Raw genomic sequence first — 26,973 nt, forward strand, 5'->3', positions numbered from 1 at the left:
AATATAATGCAAAACATGTCAAGATTTATATAAGCATAATATTGAGTGAAAGATGATTATTGGACAAAAATTTATTTGATTTCTAACCTCATACATGATATAAGAATAAGTAGCAGATCAGCTTGTAAAAATTACAATAAAAATATTAGAATCCAAGGACTGGAATCTTGTCTTCTATTTGACTAAGATTATTTAGAAATATTAAAAAATACATAAAACTGAAATAAGAAATTATGTTAGGCAGATTAATGCCTCCTAAGGATGTCAATATCCTAATACCTGGGACCTGTGAATTTGTTAACCCGCAAGGCAAAAAGGGACTTTACAGATGTGATTTAAGTTAAGTATCTTGAGATGGGGAAATCATCCTGGAGTATCAGGGTGGGTCCAATCTAATCCAATCTATACATGGGTATATAAATTGGGGAGCAGCAGACAGGGAAATTACTATGGCAGAACTGTCAGGGAGGCAACAATGCTCACTTTGAAGAAGTGCGAATGACTTCAAGAAGTTGGAAATGGCAAGGAAATAAATTCTTGCCTTGAGCCTCCTGACACCTTGATTTTAGCCTAGTGAGTCCTGTATTGGAGTCCTGACCTACAGGACTGTAAGGTAATAAGCATGTGTTGTTTTAATGTGTGTGGTAAATTGCTAAAGCAGCTATAGAATAGGAATACACAGGTGCTCTCAGTTAAATGAAAAGACATCACTAAAGAAGATTATTATAACAAAATTAGGAATTAGAAATGCGGATTTTTTTCTAAAGGAAAATTTAGAAAAACTGATGTATTACACTTTATTGTTTTCAAAATACATTCATACATGTAGCTTTTTCACTGGGTCTTTGTTTTGTTCACCAATGTATCCTACGCATTGAAAACAATGTCTGGCAATTAGTACAAGCTCAATAACTAGTTGGTGAATGAGTGAATTGGGTCAGGATAATTTTCTACTTATTAGGTGGAAAAATACAAGGTAATGAAATATAAAGTTTATTGCAGGGACTTTGGAGTCAGAAAAACATGGCTTCGATTTCTAGCCCTTCAACTTATTAGCTGTATGGCTTTCGACTGTCTCCAAGTTTGAGCTCAGCATCAGTATCTACAAATTCTGTAAGAACTTTTACCAGAAATATGTTATGCCTAAATGAAAATATGTATACAGAACATGAATCCTGCCTGTACTGTGCTCAGTAAATTTTGTCTATAATTATTATTATATTTGTTTTATAGATGATAAAGCATTATACATACTCAAAAGGTTGAGAAAACAAGTAGATTTGTTCCATGGTTTTATGGATCTTAAGCTTTCTGAGAAGTACTCAGTGATGCAATATTTTCAAATTTGCGTGGTTTTTCATAAAATTACTCATGTTTTGTTGAAAAAATGTTTTTGAACACAATACTTCAAATGCCTTCATTTTTGCTTATGCCTTTAAAAAGGAATTCTAGTTTTGCTTAGGAATAAATCTTAAGTTTTATGTCTTACCGTAGGTATCGTTGGCTACATATTAACCAAGTTATTTCTACCATAACTTTCAGGAACATGTCTATTCTGCGTTATTCACTTTCTTATTTCTTTCAGAATCTGCTCTCACTAGTTGCATTAAAACACAAATTTACACGTGCACCCAAGCACACATACATATACACTCACAGAGATATCTAAAAAGAAAAAATAATAATGAGAGGATTGAATTCAAATAATTTTCTATGTGATACAACATTATCATGTGGGGGCAAAACATCTGAGTAGAATGAATGGCATTATGGTTGCCAAAATGGCTTCTGAATGATGTTGAAAATAATTGTTATAGTGTAGCAAGAAGGATGGGAGAAAAAAAATGTTATTGTCTTAAAAGAAAGCTTTCAGTAGTGTGACAAAAGTGATTAAGATAGAGGAGATAATACTAATTCCGATATACACAGGAGAGAACAATATTGCAATGAATGGAATCTCCCATTTGACCAAAGAAATGGTGCTGATCACAAATGAAACATAATTTCAAAGTCCAGTGGAGGGATGTATATGCTAATTTAGGGAAAGCTTCAATTGCTGATAAAGTTGGAATAATGCTTCCAACTTTCCTATTTTTATCAACTTTTAATTAAAAATTATTCACAAAGGAGTTTGAAAGGCTGAATAAAATACACTTAAATATTTTTATTAGACTTGCTTTTTAATATTCTGCCAATTTGCATATCTCTCTCTCTTTCTGTCTCTGTCTCTCTCACTCACTGTTTCATATATATATACACACATATATATATTAAAGTGAACAACTTGAGAGGTATTTGCAGGAATCAATGACACTTAACACTTAAATGATTTATCATGAAATTTGTAAGGCTAAAGACACAGTCTTACACAAGCAAAATACCATCATATCTAAAGAAATTGACGTTCATCATCTCTTATCATCTACCTTCCTGTCTAAATTCAAATTTCTCCCTCATTCTCAAAATGCTTTTTGAAAGATTTAAACAAGACTCATGAATAATGTTTATTTGCTAGATATTTTTCGGTCATTTTAAATCCAAGACAAGAACCTCATGCATTTTGTTTTTCTTGACATTGGCTTCCAAATTAATCCATTAATTATGAATCCTTCCCAGTAGGAGGCACATAATGATCTTAACACTGATATTAAGAAAAATACGTTTGAACACTTGATCAAGGTGGTACCTTCCAGATCTTTCCAGGATACAGATATTCTTTCCTTTTGTGATTAGTTAAATAATCTGTAGAGAGATGCTTTTAGACACCATTAATATCCTAATTTCCAAGTCCGTCTTTCAGTGGTTTTTGCCCACATCAATATTCCTTGTGTAAATCATTTATTGCATTGGGGATTGGAAAACAGTGATTTTTTTCTAATTACATCACTTTTTTTTTCTCATTTACTATGTGATGTTATTCAGTAAAGAGGAGTTTTATTACTTCCCCCTTCTCTTTTCTAATTCCTCTTAAAGATTTTTCAATTAATTGTTTCATAATCAATATGATCACTATTTTTATTGCTTTCACTCCAGATTTGTCCACTGAGAGCCCCTTTATTCTTAGTTCCTCTATCCTCTTGAAAGGAGGCTGTCTCTAGGCACTTTTACAAACAGTATGTCCCACGTTGTACTTTCCCTACACCAGAAGGAGAATAAGCAATTATCTAAGAAGACTTGGGTCCTGTTTTTGGGCTTGGGAAATAGCAATTTAAATTTAAGGTCTGACCTCTAGGTGAGCATTTTGTAACCAGAATGACATTACCTCTAGGTTCAGCAGTGAAGAAACATAGTCATATGTACACATATGTAATACTTCATTTTCCTGTTTCTGTCTCATATTTAATGTAACAGTTTCCCTGGCTTCTTTTAGTCTATAATTATGTCTCTTATAGTGAGAATCACATTTCTTAAACACCATTATATTTGCTCATGTGTTTTTGCCTACAATTTTTATAAAATAGTTTCAAATCATATCATAAATACTTCTAATACCTTAGAAATTACTAACATTTAGTATTCCTTTTACCATTTTGATGTGCTGTGGAGTTGGTTTTGCTGTGTGTTTTTTATGTTCAAGTGCATAGCTTGTTTTCTTTTCCTATTTGCTTTAATTATATTGCTTTTATATGTAAAACATTTACTGTTTGAAATAAAAATTATTTAAAAACATATGCTCAGAGAATTTCACTCTTATCCATAACTTCTATAACCTTTTTTCTTTAGGCTACCATTTTCACGAGTGTCTCGACACTTCTTCCAATTTACTTTTGCAAATATAAGTGTGTGTATACATGTAAGAGTTTCTTTTACACAGATACCATATATTAAAAATAAAATATTGTTTTTCTTTCCTTATTACAATAACACAAAATCTTTTCTTGTTAAATCGGACTGAACATGGATTATAGATCCTACTCAGTTTCAATCTACATATGATTCAAAGGACATAAGCAAAAGCAAGACACTAGCCAAGCAGTCTTCCTTTGAAGAGGTGCAAGACCATCTACAGCTCTTCCATTGTGTGTTCTCTCTGTTTAACATGAAAGAATTAAACAATGAATGTGTAATGTTGTTTGAAAAGAAGTCAGTTCAGTTATGAAACATCTTCTTTTGCATCTTATTCATGACATAGACAGCCAGCCATGCTTCATTAATTTATATATTCCGTGTTTATTTACAATAAACAAACTAAACATACCACATATAGCCTTCTAAAATTATTTCACAGATAAAGAGTCTTCATCGTCTTTCTGCTACTAAATACTATTAGTATGTTTACCAGGAGTTCTGGTTATTACAATGTTTACAAGGGGAAATGAGTATGCTATCTCATTTTTTTCTGGGCTACATTGTGAACGGACATAAATTATAGGTCTGCAGTTAACAAATTTTTCACCAATTGCACAAATAAGATATCAACTATACTGGATATACTCTTCTGACTTGCTTTTTCTTTTAACAATGTTATCTGAAAATCATTCATGTCAACGTGTGGAGTTAACATTTCTATGCTCTTTTTCAAGTGTATAATTCCTCATTCTACAGTTTATTAAACCAGATTCCCATTAATAGCAATTTTAGTTATTTCTAGGCTTTTGCTAATACAAATAGTATTTTATATATATGGCTGTGATATTTATAATAGATTCCCTGAAGTGGGATGGATGAGTCAATAGCAATTGTGATATACATATACCACATATATGATATGCATATATATATGTATACACACACATATATACAATACATGATATATATATTCTTATAAATGTGGGTATATATAAAATTTATATGAATTTAAATACAGCCACATACATCAGATTTTGCTAAATTTCCCATCCATAAGTTTTTGTATCATTTTATTCTCCTAAATGCAAAAGAGAGTCTTTAAATGCAAGAGAGGGCCTGCTTTCCCAAGACCTGTCAACATAGTACTAGTCTCTAGTTCTTTAATATTTTTCAGTATCTTATTTAAATGGTCAACACTAATCTTTTGTATGAAACATCCATATTGACTCATATACATTAGTTCACTGGGTCATGGGGACACATTTCAGAGATGTTTTAGATGGAATCTATACATTGGAAAGCATCTGACGTTTGAGAGATTCTAGAAATTCTGATCATCAGAGTAAATGAAGATTGGTAATTTAAACATTTGCCTACTTCCATTCTGAGCCTACAGCTCTAAAATGCTTTTCATATGAAAGAACTACAAATTTTTTATTGGAAATTCCTAGGGATCCAGAAGTCAAAAGGTCTCCCGTACAGGAATGGTTCTAAGAGTGCTGGATAATCAGTCTAATACTGCTTCCAAGGACATATTCAACTACATTATGATTCATGATGAAGCTACAAAGAGGAATCACTTGTACTGAATTGAACTTATGTAAATAGTAGAGCATGGCAGGTCAGGATGTAAAATGTCATGTCAGTGCAATATTCATGATTTAATCTTTTGTTCAAAAGTAGATGATATCAAGTTTCTACCTAACATTTATTTTTGAAAGAAGGTGATTTGGTACTTTTAGAATATTAGTCTATTTATTACATCTTAAATGTTTTTGTGTTAATCCTTTTTAATTATGAAGAAGTGCCTAATATACTTTTTTCATTTAGGAAAAGGATATATTACTAAAAAGCATTATCTATTTACTACTTAGATTAACCCCCCTCCTCCTTAAATTTGAAATGATCTATATATTGTGTATATCTTGAAAAGTTCTCCGATGCAGAGTTCTTGCTTATATCATCAACAGTCTTCTCATAATACTTTATAAATATGATGGAAGTTTAATGTCAAATTCAGGTAGGAAGATGCATATATACAAGCACGAATTTTTTTTAAGAAATAACATGAATATTTGTAAAGTTAAAAATATCAAAATTCCTATACTTCTTTCTTCTCTTTTTGGTTCTTGCTCTGGGTAGTCTAATAATGATTACAATTTTAGAATATTTTAGCAAGTACTACTTGGTTTGGGTTATAAAATTAAGTAAAATGATGAGTTTGACAGTACACTTTTTCAACAAAAATAAACTAAATTGTTCCTGAGTAACCTGGTTAAAATACACTGCATATAATTGCTCAGTTAAAAATTAAGGGAAATACTGTTTCATGTTACAATGAATACTTTATATTACTAGTAAAAAGTAAATATGACTTCTCAATGGGGTAAATACAATTCATTTTTCTATACTTGTTTTCTAGGTGATGAATGGGGCAAACAGTATCAACATTGTTTCTCTTTTTTGAGCCTCAATAAATTTAGTTTTGTATAGTTGGAACTTATAGGCAGACCTTTGAAAGCCAAGCATTCATTGCCAATAACACATACCATACAAATATCATATGTAAGAAACTGGGAAATCTATAGTGAAGAAACATAAAAGTCTATTTCAGATACTGAAATCTATGACACAAAACTTAGACTGTGTAATCAGAATCAAGTCATGTGGGAGAGAGAGGGCAGAGAAATCTACTTTGAATCAAAAAATAAAGCTCTAAGAAGTTTGCTTTAGAATGTGAATTACCCTCATACACACTCTGCACCCCGCCCCCATATATATTACCCACTGGTAGAAGAGAGAGAGCAGAGTAAATCTGATCTAATCAAGCACCACGTTTAAGCAACTATCTTTATACTCTATCCTCTCCTGTCATCCTAAAACAAACCAATCACTTATTAATTCCCTGCAGTATTAAGTTGGCAAAATATTCAGTGTCAACAAAGATTTAATTTAGACTTTCATTTCTAGAAGAAGGACTGTTGCTTTCCCCCTGTTGTCTTTAAACCATTAGTCAAGTCAGCCTTATCCAACATAGGTTAAGTCTTCATGTTGTGAATGTTCAAGAATGAGAAACAGAATGGTGATCCTTGTAGCAAAAAGCAGCTATTCTGAAACAATGCTGAGAAAAGTTGATATGACTCAACAAAGAGTCAATCAAGAGAAGAAAACTCAATATTGCGGTTGTTTGTACTACCAACTCGAGTGACAACCATAAGTGAGACAGTCACCAAACCTGGGGAAAATTAGTGTAGTTATTTCCGCAAAGTTTTGTTTTATTTCTTATTGAAAAATTTGAACAGGTAGGTTCTTAATGTGTTCCTTTCCTTAGATTAAATCCTATAAAAATACATCTATATTCATATCTACGTCTACATAATACAGGCAGAGATATAGACACATTCATTCACACACACATGCACTCTATACCACCACTGCTGCCTCCGCAACCACAGGATTTTTTCTCTCTTTCCGATTCACTTTGCTGTAATTGTTTAATAGAAATATGATCACAGACAACAATTTCATAATGTAATTTTCATCATAAAATCTCTATATTAAGAATACACTATAAAATGATTGAGTGTGTTTGTGTGTTAAATATACACAGTATTAATAGAAGCGTGGCAATGTAGAGAATTACATAGTCTGTTTCACCAGCCTATTTAAATTATGGGGAAAAATTCATTAATACTACACTTTTATAGGGTAGGAATAAAGGCTCATATATGACACATTTATCATTGTTACTTGGTAGTATCCAACATCAAAATTCTTAGACTTTATTTCAAAGTTTATTCTCATTTCTTTTTTTATCTTTTTAAATTTTTATTTTTTTCGGATGTACATCATATTTTGAATTCTGTATACTCATAATCATCTCTCCACTCCCTGTGATACAGTCAACAATACGCCACCTTCCACGAATTAAAAAAAAAGAATGATTTACTCAAAAAAAAAAAGGAGAGAGAGACTGATACCTGTTGGTAGACTATTTCAATTGTGATAGTTTTCAGGTTTCTATGCCCCATGAAAGGCAGTGTGACTTAGTGGACATATCGCTAGATTTAAAACCAAGGGACCTGAGTTTAATGACTCCTGCCCTAACCAGACACAGAATATCAAGCATCGATCACAATTACTGACTTTTCTATCACCATGAAAGTCATTGGGAATACTATTTAAAACAGGGTCACAGTTGCGAGAGTAACTTAACCACTTTAGTTTTACTTTAATCCTCTTGAAAATGGAGTCTATTTTTTTTCCGTCCTAAAATACTGTATGTTCTCCAAATTTCTTTTTGTTTTAAAGAAAAAAAATAATTAGTAACTCTCATCCTATGTTTCAATACAAAGAAAAATAAGAAAGTTTTAAATACCAATTAATATTTGAAGGTAGAAGTTAATTCACGTTTTGGCAATATGAACTCACCCTGCTTTGCCTTTTGCATTGTATGTAGCATGTCATTGGCTAACGTGTGTTTAGACTAACACTTATTGACCCGCCTGCAGCTGGTTACACTCTGCTCTCTTCATGGCTAATTGCCTCATCTACTCTCTTTAAGATGACATGCTAAGTTAGAGTAACGGTCCCAAACACTATTATATCACTTGTTTAAGGGACCCTAGACAGATAATTGACACAGTTCTCCACAGGTCAAAATTTAGAGCTCATAAAGAAGCCTAAAAATCTATAACTTCACCCAAGGGCACCTCTCAGGAGCTCTACTCTGTCCACTCAGGCAGTTAAAAGGATCTCGTAATCTTTGATGGCACTACTCTTAAGATCTGCACTGAAGCACAAAAAGCTCCCTGTTTCCATACATTCTATTCCCATATTCTCAAATCACTTATCACTTCACTACAGCTTGCCACATGCATCCATGTCATTCGTATGTCCCGAGTGAATGTATCAATGAATACTATTTTAATGTATTTCTTTATAAATGCTTACCTTTTTAGAGAATATTAATATATTCTATGATTTTAACTTGAGTAATATTGAGATGAAAGAGATGTTGATGTTAATGAAAAGCAGACAAGCTCTATAAGTCAAAAGAATTTTATCTATCATACTGAAATTTAAGGAATTTCATCTTATAAGAAATATTTTTAGCATGGTCTTCATTGCTCAGGATAAACTCTTAATAAAATGCATTTACTTTTAACCACAATTTCTGATAAAAATGATAAGTAAGAGTTTTAAAAGAACAATAAAATTTTCATAGAAATGGGATAATTTCTCAATTCCTCACCACTGTGTAATAGAGAAATATAAGCACATCTTTTGTCATGTAATTTCCACTATGAGTGGAGAATTTTCCCCTCTCCATTGATGCCTGACTTGTATAGTAGTCCATTAATACAGTATAACAAACAACTATACTTCCATGTTTGGATATGCATCAGAATAGCTGAGCTGCTTCCTGCAGTCAAATCATTCAGTGACCACAGAGAAGACTCAGGGCAGAAAATGAGAAACGTGTCCAATACACTGTAACTGAGGTGAGGTGTTGTCAGTTTAAAACTGCATCCAGCCAGTTGTCACAGCACTGCTTAGAGAGAAAAGATGAGCCCAGATGAAGTAAATAGGTCAAAGAGGTGTGTGATACTCTCCTCTCACGCAGAGATCAGCTTGTAATTTGCACTAAATACATAAGCCACAGAACCTCCATGATGTTCTTTTATAAGAAAAACTCAACTTGGTGAAGTTTCCAGCTACATTTCACACTGCAGCCATTGGTCCCAAAGCTGTAATAAATTATCTTCTCTCTTCTCTCCTGTCCATTTTGGTTTCCCTGTCCTCTTGGCCAAGTGACTAGTTTTTTTAATCTCAAAACACTAGAACTCTAGGTCACTCTACTCTTGTAAGACTGGGGTTACTGAAATTGCCATTCATGATAATTACTGGCCGTGGAAACACCAAGAGACACCTCAAGCAATCTCTTGTCTTCCACTTATGAGTTCCCCTTCCATTGTGTAACAGCAAACCAACCTCTTCTTCATTATGAAGGTCACTTCTCCCTACCAAGGGAGTAAATCCTTTCTTAGTCTTTGATCCAGTAGCATGAGAAGATCCGAAAAATCAGGAGTAGTCATAGCCTCAGATCAAGTAAAATAGTTAATGTGTCCCTTGATAAAAGCACTACTGCCCCCTTCTGCCTTGAGATTCGGGGATTCTTGTCTCGAACCTAAAGCTTTGGGAATGGGAAACACAACTTTCACAAATTAGTTGCTAGGAGTGATGGTAAAAAAAAAAAAAAATGGTACAATTCTATTTTCTGCTCTTGGTTTCCAGACTCTAGTTATTCCTCACCACAAATCAGCAAGTGGCTTGTTACATTTGCCACATCTTGGATGACAGAGCCTCAGTCTGCATCATCTTGTCCCTCAGCTAGCACTTTCCCTGAGAATTTGTTAGGCAGTTCTCTCATTCTATTAGGCTGGCTACTTCTGGTATATACCCAGGTCATATACCATTTTTATGCATCTTTCAATGTAAAATTGATTCCTTGTTTTGTGTTGAGGGATCCCGTCAACAAATCAGGATTAGTTTTTGTGGTCCTATCCACAAAAGACTCCTCATACCAATCTTATCCATCATGGTTACCTATAATTACTTAGTAGTTGCTAGAAATTTATCCTAAGATGACACTCAAGATCTGTTACAGAGCTTTCTTTTGCTCTGAGCCCCACCCAAAACCAGCTACTTTCTGAGTCAGCTGATCAATAAAAAAGAGCAGAAGTTTCGAGTGTGTATTCTGTCTTCAGAATACAAAGAGATCTATCGAGTGCCATGTCTCTTTTTCTTTGCAGGATTGCAAACTGCAACAATCTGTCCTTAATCTTAAAGAATACATCCAACATACTCTAAATCAGTGGACTCCTACAGAGATTTTCTAAATGTCATAACAAGAATCTCTGTGGGGTTCATTTCACACTTTCAGTATGCATATGTCTTACTAGGGTATGCAGAATACCTGCCACTTCCTCCTTACCAGGTCCATGTAGCATAATGCGATCAATGTGGTGAACCAGGATGAAGTCTGTGAAATATCAAGAATATCAGCATCATTTAGGATATTTATAATGTCACAGAAAGCAGTGCGATTGAAAGCTCTGGGAAAAGACAATGGCTATGTACTATTGTCTTCTACACATAAAACACTTGATTTTCTTTACTGACAGATATTGAGAAAAGTGCATTCTCCAAATAAATGGCCACATACCAAATTCCAGAAGCTATTTTAATATGTTGCACGAAAGCACCACATCTTGTAGAGTGGCTGGCATTGGAACTACATGGATAAGCTTATAGTAGTTCTTCATCATCCCCCAAAGTCCATCTGCTCATTTCAGGGGCCACAACAGTGAATATCATAGGGACCCCCATCGTGTAATGACTAGGTGTTTGGTACTAATGCTAATCTCCTCAGGTATTTGGGGGTAAAAAGTTGAAATTATCGTCTATCTTCGATTGTGTACAGAGGGTTACACCTGGTTCTTCCTACCAGATGCCCCTTAGTATCAGGGGCTAACTATATCCATTCTAATTGTGCATTATGGGATTAGGAAATTAACAGAGTGGGTCCACAGACCCACTGAAACCAGTTGAGTTGGACATGGACCATGATTCCATTTATGAGTTGAATTACATAAATTTCTCCTCTACGTGGAAGACCATTATGGTATGTGTGGTCCCCTGGTAACATTTTGCAGTCAGAACCTATCTAATACTAATATCCCTAGATGGTCGAGTTATTCCTTTTTCCTTACTCCTTTGATTAACGGTGACAAATTTCTGTAGGGAAGGATTGGGCAAATTCTTGTCTTCTATATTTGTCTTCTATATTTACTCTAGCATTTCAGAGTTTTGCTCAAAAGAATGTGTCATCTCCTTGGCTCTCATTCTAAGATTCGGCTTAAATTTGGAAACTACTAAAGGAATGTCATTGTAGCAGCTAATGTCAGCGTTTTGCCCTCAGCTCTTGATTTTTTATTTCTCCATAAGCAAGTCAAGAACCAGCCTAGTTGGCTGCAGAAGTATCTTCACCCCAGGAAGACTATGGTCTTTTAGCATTACTAGTGATGTTTACAGGGCAAAGCATCCGGGTTCCCACTCCAAACTTGTTGCCCATTAAGGTAATTACATCCATCTTTCTCTGTCCTTTAATTGAAACACCTGGACTTCTGGAATTTCAGAATCCTATTAATTCCAATGAAATGAGGAAGCACAATTCCACGGTCACATTTCATACTGTTAACTTTGGTTTAAAAAAGCAGTCACCACCGTGATTTTCAAACATGCCAGTGTTCCTCACCTTTCCATTCATTACTGAAGTCATGTTTTTCCTTATTTGTTCTTTTTTCTTTATTGAAAGCACTCCTCTGGGTCCTCCTAAAGAACATAGCCAAGTGGTAAATTCTGTGGTCTCCGTAATAAATGCATTCTAACATTGGTCCAGAACCACCTGACCCCTTACTCCATACTCTGCTGAGGAAGTCCAAGCATTTCTACCTCATTGACTATAAGCCATCTTTGTTTCCAAGTTTCATAGAGCTATTCCTAGAAGCATTTTAAAATTTGCCCAAGTTTCCTTTCCAAGAAATTAAATAGGACTAAAGAATAAATGCCTTCATTTCAATAAATTTTTCCCTATCAAATTCTACATTTTACCCTACCTGGTTCAACCTATTCAAAATCCACTCCAACATAATGTGAGGCACCTACCTGCTTTGGATGAGAACCTGGCAGCATTTCCATGTGAAGGGTAGCTGATTTCCTCCATCAAGGGTAAAACAGGTGTTTTCTCTTGCCCGAAGTGTTAAGGGAAATGTGTATGTTCAAGGTTCTTAAGCTCTTCCTCTCAAATATCCCTGGAGAGTCTAGGATATAAGTTTTTCAGTCCTTCCCTATCAGAAAACTCAGCAAAGAGAACTCTTGAAACTATATACTCTGCCCCATTTGTATCTTTTTGTTATCTTTATTATTACCTCCTGGGCCTGATTTCCAGGAGAGTCTTCCCTATGATTCCAGAAGCTATGGGTCTCTTTATATACTATGGTGGAGGTATTTTTGCTTTGACAATATGCCTTGACTTGTTATAGGCTAAGTTGAGACTGCCACTTTTTTCCAGGCTTCTAAAGCTAGTGATTTCTACAGTCTTTAAGACAAACATTTATTGCCCCATATCATTCAAATCCCATGCCTACCACAAGCTAATGCTTTACCACACACCTGCAACTCAATCCAGTCCTCCACTTGTGAAAGTGCCACTAATTGTGATCTTATTGCATGCCCAAGGTTCTCACCATGCTTTAAAACTCCAAAAGGGGGGTGAAAGTCCTAACCTTTGACTGCAGAGTGATTCTGTCCCAACACTTCATCTACAGATCCACTTCTTTTATCAATGATGGGAACCTGGGTTCTCCCAAAAGCAGAGCCTGGCTCAAGTGCTTGATTGCAGGTAGTTCAATATGGGAAGTGAACCAAAGGAACAGAAGTGGGACTAAGAAGAGGCAAAAGGGAAGACAGGAGAGCCAGTCTAAAGGTGTGTGATTGAATTTGCTAAACTATGTGCAACTGAGATTTAGTTTCCCTGAGGCCACACCAAGTCTTGTAGAATGAGTTTCAGAATATTCTGTCTAAGACATGAAAGAGGGGTGCACTAATCCTTGAGTTTCTATTTCCCTTTGAATGTACCCTGTGTGTTTATTTTTCCATACCACCAAGGAATTCTCTAATTCTCAGTGGACACTGATTGGGTGCCCTACAATTTAACTCAGTTTTGACACTATATACCTGGAGATAGCATCAGATCCCACAGGTTAACAGCTCAGTCTTACAAGATTGCCTCCTCCTCACTCCAGATGCCAATCACAAGACCAGGTTGTTACCTGTGCTTCTGACCAACCGGCTGTAAATAAGAGGTTCACACGACCCCATGCTCGTGTTCAATTAATTTGCTAGAGTAGCTCACAGAACTGAGAGAAACATTTACGTAAGCTTACCAGTTTATTATAAAAGGATATAAATCATGAACAGCCAGGTTGAAACGATGCGTAGGACAAGGTATGGGGAAAGGAAGAAGAGATTCCTTGCTCTCTCTGGGTGGGAGATCTCCATGTGTTTACAAACCAGAAGCTTTCCAAATGCCCTCCTTTTGGAATCTTAACGGAGGCACCATTACATACGTATGATTGATTAAATAATTAGCCATTGGTGACTGATTCGACCTCCAGTGTCTGTCTTCTGCAGAGATCTGTGGGTGGGACCTGAAAGTTCCAACTCTCCAATCTTGGTCAGTTCCCTGGCAACCAACCCCCATCCTTAGGTTACCTAGGAGCTTTCCCAAACTCACCTCACTAACTTAACAAAAGACACCTTGATTGCTCTTATCACTTAGGAAATTCCAAATGTTTTAGAAGTTCTGTGCCAGGATTTTTTATTATAAATTGTAATATCACAGTGTCAACTCCCTTACACTCCCAGATTAGCCCATCTCAAGCTGTAACTGGTGCACAACTGGTTGACCCAGCAATATCTGCACTAAAAATATGGGTCCAAAGAATGTGAAACAAAGTAGTGCCTATAAAGTATTCTCCTCAGTGTCTGGCCGATGGGAAGCACTAAGTCTTAGCTAATAAAAGAAATCATTATTAGTATTATAATAACGGTTCTTAAAAGCAAAATAGCAAATGAGTAATCCAATAATTCCTGGCCACAGTGGAAGGCATAGAATATCAATGAGGATGGAGCTTGGAGTTTCTGGGTTTCTTTTTCCAAATGAATGTACGTTTTAGTTTGGCATTCAAATTACTTATTTTAAAGAAGCTGTATGACAAGGGTCATATGGAACTAATTTTTTTCCTTACAATTTATTCTTAAATATCTTCTTTACCAAGTGGAATAACTCTAAAAGACAATTCATATTACACATCTGTCCTTTTAAAACTTATCTGATAATACCTACTTGCTAATCACCTCACTCCTAAAATGTATTCGGTAACAGTACTGAAATACCAGTTCTGTGAACTTTATATTTTGCTTTCTTTCTCAGTGCTTTTGAACGTAATGTTTGGTTAGTAAGCCCTAAACCTCATGCATTATCTTGATGAATCTCTTTTTCAAATTAGAGATTTTATCATTTCTTTGGATAAATTGAAACCATTCTAACCTCTCTGCTCTGTACGACGTATGCATCTTTTACGTACATAATTATTATAGTCATTACTTTATTAAATGGTGATTTAAATATCCATATTTCCTATTAGATCATTATTTTCTTAATGGCATTATCATGCTATATTTATCTTATTTGTGTTGAAATGTCAAGTTCTAAGTAAGTTCTGCTGTGCTTGACTCTACAAATACCCCTCACACTTTATCTATTTTTCCTTATGGAAATGTATTGATTATCCACAATCTATTTCAGAAAACTAGACATCTTAAATTAAATCTACTGTTGTATTAAATTCCTGCATTTTCTTTAGCTTGTTAATTTTTCAAACACTGAGTTCCCCATAAATTATAAAATTCACAGGCCAAATTAAAACATGCCCGTCTTCCCAATCCAGACCACACTCCATTGACAGGTGTATTTTCCTTTAATCTTTAAATGCTAATTAGTTTTGAATATATATTCAAGCTTATCCATATAATGGTATATTGGAACTATAATAAAAGTGAAGAGGGAAACAATATAGCATTTATTGTGAGCCCAATTTATGCAAGTATTTTTATTTACTTTATATAATAACTTTTACTCACTCAATAATCACTTGATCTTATTAGGTGTTCTTATTATACACATGAGAAAAACATGGTGCTAACAAGCTAAATACTTTTGCCAAGGTCATACTATTAATAAGTGGCAAATATGCAATTTAAAATTTAAAGTTGTTTTCCTAAGTCCAAAACCTACTTTCTTTACAAGACCCCTGTGTACAGAGAAGCTAGATGGACCATTTGTGGTATATGCCAAGCTATAATACCTTTTATGGGCACATTCACAAATATAGCAAAATAGGCACATTCCACAATATTCAATTAGATTTACAACTAATAAAACAACTACTTATCTAGATTTAATATCTGCATTCTGTGGAAGAATGTTTTGTATTAATCCTTTAGATATCTTTGAAACTAAAGTAAAAATACAGAGATTTTTTAAAAAGCTATATTCCTAGAATTACTTTCCAGGGAAGAGGATAAAACATGCTTAGAGAGAGAAAGGCACACAGACACATGAACCGACAAGCCCACATGTCTGCAGCATATTCATTATATTTGTAGTAGAGTACATTTTGAGATAAAAATGGAAGTTTTCTTTTCCTCTCTCCACATTTCCTTGGCCATTGTCATTTCACATTTAGAAAGAAGCTCTTAACGTACAGCATAAAAATTGAGAAAATATTTTGCATTTAGAAGTCAAAACTTCAGGCTTATAAGACTCTATGGTTTTCAGCTGCAAAATTCTAAACCCTAAAATACTTAAGACCATAGATTTGGAAGCCTGAATAAAAAAATATATATAATAAATGCTATTTTTCCTGCCCTAGAGAAAGATAATTATTCACTGGTTAGGGAAGAAGAGAAAAAGCAATCCTTGAGAAAAGTTTATAACATTTTCTTCTGATAAAGCAGATGATATACCTCCTGATGTGTGTAAGGACCTGAGAGGAAGAATTACCTGGCGCTTGAGGACTGTGGGAAGCAGACATAAGCAAGGATTGACTATTCCCTCTCAACGCAGTGACCTGATGGAAGCCCCAGGACATAAGGGGAAAATAAAATAGTTAGGCTTTAACTAGTAAAGATTTGATTAGCTGCTAGTGAAGTCCAACTCCAATGAATGAACGGTAGATTCGTCAAGATGGAGATTCCTTCTTTCTCACATAAACAGCATCCATCGGAACACTGTCTAGGGCTATATGGTTCTCTGATGCATAGTGTCGGGATGCCAGGCTTTTCTGTCTTGTTCTGCCATCCGTGGCCATGGTCCTGGGGTCATCTCATGGTTCAGGCTGGCAAGTTCACGTCAAGTCATGATATCTGCATTTAAGACTATAAAAAAGAAGAGAAGCACAGGGGAAGTGAGTGCCCCTCTCTAGAAATATAAAAGCCTTCTCAAGTTCTCCTCCCACCACTTTTTCTTACATCCACTTGGCAGGATTTAGTTACGTGGCCATACCTGATCATAAAGGACACAAAAAAATGTAATCTTTGCTCTACACAGCCATGTTTGTAGTTTATATTATTATACAAGAAGAGCTAGTGTGGCATAACCAACAGTTTCTACTACCAGAAGGGAGCCTCATTGACTGAGATTTATTTTCAATCATCCAGAGAATTTGTGATTTAAATTTAAAAATTATGTTATTATAGGAAAATAAAGTCACATTTTATGCATAGCAACACATTTGTACCCACAACACATTTCTGAGTGGAAATTAGGAAATCGTATCACCAAAATGATTTGGAGTCACACCTCCGTCAAGAACAGATGAAGAACCATACTTTTTAAGCCTCACCTATCACTAGTTACTTCTCATGGCCATCTGGATATTCCTCTGCGGCAATTCCTTTTTAACATCCTATAATCACATCATAATTGGCAATGTTTTAGAAAAAATAAGAAAACTTTCTTTTATAAAACCCATATGTTCCTAACATGATTACCGTTTAAAGGTTTAGAGGGTAACAAACAAAATTCCTTAAGAATCACAGGTTTTTGTGGCAGTAAAATTTTGCCTTTTGGATAAGTGGCAAATGGTTTAGATATCAAAAGTTTGGGTTAAAATGGATCTTTTAAATGTCAAGCAAAAACAAATTCTTAAATCATCATCTTCTTTTGAGATATAATTTATAAATACGTGTATATTCTAGGCAACGGTTAGGATATTTAAGACAAATAAAAGCAATTTGTAATCATTTATTAAGAAACAAAGATATGATTGACATAATTTTGTACAAATTTAGATTGTAAAAGAAGCATGCTAGTGCCTCTTTCTATTAGAAAACCTTCTACTAGTTCACAGCAGCTCCCACCTGCCTATAACAGTGGGAAAAATTTTGCTTAGAGCTTGCCTTGGTAATACTTCAAAAGGCTAACTCAGGTTAGAGAGCTGGCCCTGCATCAGATGTAATAAAGAAACTGCAATGGATATTTTCATTTGTCTTATCGTAGTAGAATCATCACGTGTCCTGGATTATTTGTGAAAATCCCAGTAAGCACTGCTGTCCTAGAATAATTATCAATATAACTCACTTTCACTTTTTTAAATATATGAACCAGAACATGGAGTTGAAACCAGCCAGCCAGGATTACTTTGTGACACTCCTACTTTTGAATTTAATTTGCTTACTCAGGGAAATAAAATTAGAGTGTGTTTCATTATAGACTGCCTTTTAAAAAGGTAAGATAGGAGGATAGAATATGTAACCCCGATGCACTCTCTCCTTTGAATTTCTAAGCATGTACCCTGGCATGTACCCTGGAAATGTTACCTCAACGCCAATCTTTCCGGAGATTCTAAAAATGGATGACAGATGAAGACTTGTGACTTTATTAGTCCCCTCTAGCTAACAATTTCTACTTCTCTGTTTTTTAAATGAGTTCATAATAATTTACAACATTGTGAAATTTCAGTGGTACATTATTACTTGTCCATCACCATTTAAGGGCTCCCTTTCACTCCTTGTGCCCACCCTCCAACCCCTTCCCCGGGTAACCAGTGAACTGTTCTCTTTATCTGTCTGTTTGTTTATCTTCCACATATGAGTGAAATCATACAGTATTTGTCTTTCTGTGTCTGCTTATTTCACTGAACATAGTACCCTCCAGGTCCATCGATGTTGTTGTGAATGGGACAATTTTGTCTTTTTTAATGGTTGAGTGGTATTCCATTGTGTATATATATGTATACACCATATCTTCTTTATCCAATCATCTGTCAATGGGCACTGGCTTGCTTCCACATCTTGGCTATTGTGAATAATGCTGCAATGAACATAGGAGTGCATAAGTCTCTTCAAATTATTGATTTCAAGATCTTTGGATAGATACCCAGTAGTGGGATAGCTAGGTCATATGGGATTTCTATTTTTAGCTTTTTGAGAAATCTACATACTGTTTTCCATAATGCCTGTACCAGTTTGCAACCCCACTGGGAGTGTATGAGGGTTCCCTTTTCTCCACAACCTCTCCAACATTTGTTATTTTTCGTCTTAGTGATCATAGCCATTTAAATGGGTGTAAGGCAATATCTTAGTGTAGTTTTGATTTGCATTTCCCTGATTATTACTGATGTTGAACATCTTTTCATATGCCTATTGGCCATCTGTATGTCTTCTTTGGAGAAATGTCTGTTCAATCTCCTGCCCATTTTTTGACAGGGTTGTTTGTTTTTCTGCTGTTCAATTGTGTAAGTTCTTTATATATTATGGAGATTAACCCCTTGTCAGATATATGATTGGCAAATATTTTCTCCCAATTGGTGGGCTGTATTTTTATTTTGCTCCTGGTTTCCTTTGCCTTGCAGAAGCTCCTTAGTCTGATGCAGTCCCACTTGTTTATTTTTTCTTTTGTTTCCCTTGTCCAAGAAGACATGATATTTGAAAATATTCTTTTATGGTAGATGTCAAAGAGTGTACTATCTATATTTTCTTCCAGAAGTTTTGATGGTTTCAGATCTTACCTTCAAGTTTTTGATCCATTTTGAGTTTATTTTTCTGTAGGCACAAGATTGTGGTCTACTTTCATCCTTTTGCATGTGGTTGTCCAGTTTTTCCAACATCATTTATTGAAGAGACTATCTTTTCTCTGTTGTATGTTTTTGGCACCTTTGTCAAATATTAGCTATCTGTAGATGTGCGGTTTTATTTCCGGACTTTAAGCTCTGTTCCATTCATCTGTATGCCTGTTTGTGTGCCAGTATCACGCTGTTTTGATTACTATAGCTTTGTAATACATTTTGAAGTAAGGGATTGTGATGCTCTGGCTTTGCTTTTTTTCATCAGGACTTCTTTAGCTAATCGGGGTCTATTGTTGCCCCACATGAATTTTACCATTCTTTGTTCTATTTCCATGAAGAAAGTCATTGGGATTCTGATTGGGATTGCATTGAAACTATAGATTTCTTTGGGTAGTATGGACATTTTAACTACATATATTCTTCCAATGCATGTGCACGGAATGTCTTTCCATTTCCTTATGTCATCATCTATTTCCTTCCATAATGTCTTATAGTTTTCATTGTATAGGTCTTTCACCTCCTTCGTTAAATTTACTCCTAGATGTTTTATTCTTTTTGTTGAGAATGTAAATGGGATTGTATTCTTGAGTTCTCTTTCTGTTACTTAGTTATTAGAGTATGGAAATTCAACTGATTTTCGTAAGTTGATTTTGTACCCTGCAACTTTATGGTAGTTGATTATTTTTACTAGTTTTCCAATGGATTCTTTAGGGTTTTCTGTAGATAAAATCATGTCGTCTGCAAGCAGTGAGAATTTCACTTCTTCATTTCTTATTTGGATTCCTTTTATTCCTTTTTCTTGCCTAATTGCTCTGGCCAAAACCCCCAGTATGATATTGAATAAGAATTGTGAGATTGGGCACCCTTGTCTTGTTCCTGTTTGCAAGGGGATGGTCTTCAGTTTCTCCCCATTGAGTATGATGTTGGCTGTGAGATTGTCATATATGGCCTTTATTATGTTGAGGTAATTTCATTCCATTCCCATTTGTTAAGAGTTTTCACCATAAGTGGCTGTTGGATCTTGTCAAATGCTTTCTCCATGTCTGTTGACATCATCATGTGGTTTTCATTCCTCATTGTTTTAATGTGGTGTATCACATTGACTGATTTGCAAATGTTGAACCATCCCTGTGTCCCTGGTATATATCTCACTTGATAATAGCTTATGATCTTTTTGACGTATTTCTGTGTTTGGGTTGCCAAAATTTTGTTGAGGATTTTTTGCATCTATGTTCATCAGCGATATTGTCCTGTAGTTTTCCTTTCTTCTGTTGTCCTTGTCAGGCTTTAGCATCCAGGTGATGTTGGCCTCGTAGAATATATTAGGAAGTGTTCCATATTCCCTAATTTTTTGGAATAGTTTGAGAAGGATAGGTATTAAATCCTCTTTGACTGTTTGGTAGTATTCACCAGGGAAGGTGTCTGCTCCTGGATTTTTATTTTTGGGGATGTTTTGGATTACTGTTTCAATCTCTTTACTTGTGATCGGTCTATTCAGATTATCTATTTCTTCTTTACTCAACTTTGGGAGGTTGGAAGATCCTAAGAATTTATCTGTTTCTTCTAAATTGTCCAATTTGTTGGCATATAGCTTTTCTTAGTATTCTTTTATAATCATTTGTATCTCTGTGGTGTCTCTTGAAATTTCTCCTCTTTCATTTCTAATTTTATTTATCTGAATTTCTCTCATTTTTCTTTGTAAGTCTAGACAGGGGTTTGTCAATTTTTTTTATCATCTCAAAGAATCAACTCTTTGTTTCATTGATCCTTTTCTACTGTCTTTTTTGTTTCAATTACATTTATTTCTACAATGATTTTTATTATTTCCCTCCTTCTGCTGACTTTGGGCTTTGTTTGTTCTTCTCTTTCTAATTCAGCTAGGTGTAGTTTGAGATTGCAAATTTGGGATTTTTCTTTGTTAAGGTTAGCCTGTATTGTGATGAATTTCCCTCTTAGTACCACTTTTGCTGCATCCTTTATGAGTTGTTACAGTATGTTTCCATTTTCATTTGTCTCCAGATATTTTTTTGATGTCTCCTTTAATTTTTTCAGTGACCTATTGGCTGTTCAGTAGCATGTTGTTTCATCTCCACATCATTGTCCCTTTTCAGCTTTTTTCTTGTAGTTAATTTCTAGTTTCATAGCATTGTGGTTGGAAAATTTGCCTATTATTATTTCAACCTTTTCAAGTTTATTAAGGCTTGCCTTGTTTCCCAACATATGGTCTATCCTTGAGAATGTTCCATGCACGCTTCAGAAGAATGTGTATTCAGCTGTTTTTGGATGGAGTGTTCTATATATATCTATTAAGTCTATCTGTTCTAGTTTTTCATTTAATTCCACTCTTTCCTGGTTGAATTTCTGTCTGGATGATCTATCCATTGATGTGACTGAAGTGTTGAGGTCTCCTACTATTTTTGTGTTACTGTTAAGGTCTCCTTTTAGGTTCATTAGTAGTCACTTTATGTACTTTGGTGCCCCTGTGTTGTGTTGGGTGCATAGATATTTATGTGTTATGTCTTCTTGGTTGTGTGTCCCTTTGATCATTATATACTGCCTCTCTTTGTCTCTCTTTACCTGTCTTATCTTAAAATCTACTTTGTCTGATATAAGTATTGCAACATCTGCTTTCTTTTGTTTACCATTACCTTGGAGTTTGTCTTCTATCCCTTCACTCTGAGCCTGTGTTTATCATTGGAGCTGAGATGTGCTTCCTAGAGGCAGCATATTTTTGGGCCTGCTTCTTTAACCCATCTTGCCATTCTGTGTCTTTTTATTGGATAATTCAACCAATTTACATTTAAAGTGATTATTGATACATGAGGGCTTGATGCTGCCATTTTATCACTTGTTTTCTGATTCTCCTGTATTTCCTTTGTTTCTCAACTCAGGTATTTTGGACTACCAATTCGGTTAGGTAGTTTTTTATGCTGGTTTTCTTAGTTTTCTCCTTATTTATTATTTGTGTCTCTGTTCTACTTTTTTGTTTAGTGGTTACCATGAGGTTTGTATGCAAAATCTTGTAGAAGTGATAGTCCATTTTCTGATGACTTCTTACTTCCAAAGACTAAGATGCTTCTATTTCTTTCCTCTTCCCCTCCTACATTGTTTTTGTGACATCTTACTCTATCTTGTGTTGTGAGCTTGTGGTTAAAATGACAAGATTATCTGTGTTTTTGGTGTTTTCCTTCCATATATCTTTAATGTTTTACTTGCATATTTGCTAACCTGTTCTGATGGATTGCTATGATTTTCTGATTTTGTCTACTTATTTATCTCTTTACTCAGGCTTTGTAGCCCCTTTCTTCTTTTTTTTTGTTCCAGTATGAGGGTCTTCTTGAGGATTTCTTGTTGGGGCTGGGAGTCTTATGGTGATGAACTCCTTTAGCTTTTATCAGGGAAAATTTTTCTCTATCAGATCTGAAGGATATTTTCACCAGATAGAGTATTCTTGGCTGATAGTTTTTGTCTTTCAAAGATTTGAATATATCATTCCACTCTCTCCTAGCCTGTAAGGTTTCTGCTGAGAAATCCACTGAAAGCCTGATAGGAGTTTCTTTGTAAGTCATTTTCTTCTGCCTTACTGCCTTTAGTATTTTTTTCTTTTCATTGACTTTGTCAAGCTTCACTACTATATGCCTTGCAGTAGGCTGTTTTTACATTGACATAGTTAGGAGATCTGGTGGCTTCTTTCACATGTATTTCCATCTCCATGCCCAGGTTTTGGAAGTTCTCCACTATTATTTCTTTGAACAAGCTTTCTACTCAATTCTCCTTCTCTTTTCCCTATGGAATACCTAAAATCCTTATGTTGCATTTCCTAATTGAGTTGGATATTTCCCAGAGGCTTTCTTCATTTCTTTTTTAGTCTTATTCTCTCTCTTTCTCCATCTGATGAATATCTATATTTCTGTCCTCAGTATTGATGTTTCGTTCCTCCATGATATCAGCTCAACTGTTCAGGGAATCCATATTCTGCTTTATTTTATCCATTGTGTTTTTCATCTCTAATATTTCTGATTGGTTCTTCTTTATAATTTCAATCTCTTTTGTGAAGTAGCTCCTGAACTTGTCGAATTTTCTATCTGCATTCTCTTTTAACTCATTGAGTTTTTAAATTATAACTATTTTGAATTTTCTGTCATTTAGGTTATAGATTTCTTTGTCTTCAGGATTGATTTCTGGGTACTTGTTTTCCTTCTGGTCTGGAGATTTAATATAGTTTTTTATACTGCCTGATGACATTGATTTCTGCTTCCACATTTTGTTAGTATTTGATTGCTGCTTCCACTTGTCCCCACTGGGTGGTAGTCAAAAGCTGTATATTCTGAGCCTGCTGAGATCCGAGGGACAGCTCCAAAATAAGGTGAATCAATTCAACAAAATTTTATAAGTAAATAGGATATTCTTACCAAAATTTTAATAAACTGATATTTTCTTAACAATTTATTTATTACTAAAATATTGTAGAACCATTAAAGATAGATATTGCAATTAAATTCAGAAATATGACACTGTAAGCTTGTCTTCTGCAAAGCCTTTTGTAGATGTGGAAGCAGTTAAGCAAAATGAGTGAGAAATACAGGAAAGAAGGAGATAAAATAATATATGTTGAAGAAATATGGATCTAAATGGATCTAACCAAGAAATGCACTAAAGGAAAGGAAAGGAAAGAAGATAGCTATAAAACAGGACAAGGTAAAGATTGGAACAGGAGGCTGTTTGAAAATTTCCAATATAAATGCCCAAGGTATTTTTAAGAGTCTTATCTATTTAATTGATAGTGTGACTGCCAAGATTGATAAAACTTGAGTATATCAGATTTGTATTATTCTTTTACTATCAAAATGAAGAAAATTTCAAAATCTGGAGCAAAGAAGGAAACAAACAAAAGTAAAAAAAATTATTGAAGAAAAATAAGATCTAAATACAAAACAAAATAAAATGGTAAATGAATTTTGGAACTGATAGAGTATAAGAAGAAATTACTAATTTACCTAAATAAAGGGAACATAATCCATCAAGAGAATTCTGCATTTTATCATCAGGGTCATAGGGAAGAAAAATTATTCAAAGTACATTCTTCAGTCCTTCAGTAAAAAATGATTACGTAGTTTTAATACTATAAATGTTACTTATTGGTTTTCAAATTTTGAATCAAATGATAGATAAAATATGAAAAGTTTAATTAAGGTTAAAAGAAACTATGAGTAATGTATATTTATGTTTTATAGATGATGGAAGTAGGGAACAATGGCAAAGGGAAGGAGACAAATAATAATATCCTCCTTTAAGAGGGACATTTATCTATTAAACAAAATTGATAAAAATAGATTTATAAACACTTGAAATACATTAATAGGTCCAATAGAAAAATTAAAATTAATACTGAAACTAGCAAATATTTCCAGAAAGGAAAGGTTTGTTAGAGTTAGTGGGGTTGGTTAAATTCTCATTTGTTTATGGAAAAGAATCAATAGATGTAGTGAAAAGCTGATAAATCAAGACATAGAGACAAGAGTGTATTATTTAACATAATGGGATTAAATACGAGAACCCAAAATGGAAAAGGTTCAAAAAGTCTGCCTTTGAGAATGCAGTTAAGGGTATGTTACACTGTGATTTTTATATCCTGTACTTCTATTTTGTTTACTATAATATGGAATAAATATATAATAAAGTGAAATAAAATATTAAAGTGCATTTTCAGTTAGGCTGCTCCACAAAAAAAAATGCATAAAAAAAACAAAAAAGCATTCTAATTCATCCCATAAACATGCAGATACTTGGGAATTGTTGACTTCTTCCTATAGGAGCTCAGTAAGTAAAACCAACATAGAATGTTATGTATATTTACTAATAATACTTTGAAATGCTGGTATAGGGGAGAAAAAATAATTTTCCATTCACTGGTTTATAAATGTGATCTGAACGTATCCCTACTGAATTTCTCCCTTTAATTCATTAATGTGATAAAATACAATTACCAGCATACCTATCTTAAGTATTGGCTGTATTTCTGGGTTAAATACTACTGGATCAGAGGGCGCGGTCAAAAAACATAAATCAAAAATAAATCAATTTACTAATGACTCAATTAAGATTTGTCATTTTTGGCCAAAATCTAATAATTTATTTTTCTGGTTTCCTGATAATGGACTCAGAGTTGGATTAGCTTAAAAAAATTAGTAGTATGATTTGGCATATATTTATATCATCTGGTACAGTTTTATAAGGCAGAAACCATCTTCTACGTGAGTAATTAGTGGATTTGAGCAATTTCCATCTGACATTTGTGATTTTTCTTATTGGTGGGGAAGGGATGGTGGTTAGATCTCTGACATTTTCTTTTCAATTTTCAATGGTTTTTTAGTCTATTAATTTTTTAAGTGTCTAAGACAGTTTAGTAGATTATATTTTTATGACAAATTTTAAATTTTATTTTGATGTTCCCACAACACAGAAAGATAAGTCCCATCCCAGGGAGCATATCGTATCACAGAGGAAAGCAAAGAAAAAAGTGTGGCCCACGTGTGGTAAAGGATTTCACAATGAAAGCAAGAGAAATCACTTCTCTCATTTTTTAGCCAAATAACTCCATTCACTATTGCATGGAATGTGGAAAATCTCCATCACCTGGGGGATAGTAGTGGCAGGGTCTGATAATGAGGGAAACTGTGTACCACATTCTACATAGACACTACAATTAAGAAGCTATCCAAACATTTGGCAAAGACTTAAGGGTAATTTTTCCATAATAGGGCACTGTCATTTATTATGACCAGAAGATATATGATATTTTTAATTTAATTTCTCATAGATAGATTTGGAATTTGTATTTCTACATGTACATGAGCCTACCTCACAACAAATTATTGAAAATAAAATACTTTTTTGTGGATCTGCTATTGTTTTGACTTTGTCCATATGGTTTTACATCATAACTTCCCATTTTATGACATTGGTGTCAATTATTTAGGTGATTAATTTTTTTTAATTCGTTTCTTTTCCTGGTTCTACTTTGGGTCATTTCCTTTCACCAATTTTTCCCTTTGTATTTCCTTCATGTTTCTTATAAGCATTCTTTGTTGTCTTAAGATACACATTGTCATGTATTTCCACTATACTTAAATGACTCCCTGAAAGCAGACTTTTAACTTCAATGACTTTTACCCTATGTTTCCATAGTAACCTACTCAAAACATCACTCTCATCTTGTCATACTGCTTCACTAAAGCTTTCGGTATATTCCAATTTCTGAGGAGATAAAGTTCATACTCCTCAATTTGGCATTCAAGGAACTCTATAATATGATGCACCTATTTTTAATGTCTTATCTTCCAAACTCAGCTCATATTTTGTTGTTTAGTCAAATTATAAAAGTCATTATTCCTTAAACAAAACCTGCATTCTTCTGCCATTTTATATT

Source organism: Equus quagga, chromosome 3, assembly GCF_021613505.1.
Source record: "Equus quagga isolate Etosha38 chromosome 3, UCLA_HA_Equagga_1.0, whole genome shotgun sequence".
In the NCBI taxonomy this organism is placed as follows: domain Eukaryota; kingdom Metazoa; phylum Chordata; class Mammalia; order Perissodactyla; family Equidae; genus Equus; species Equus quagga.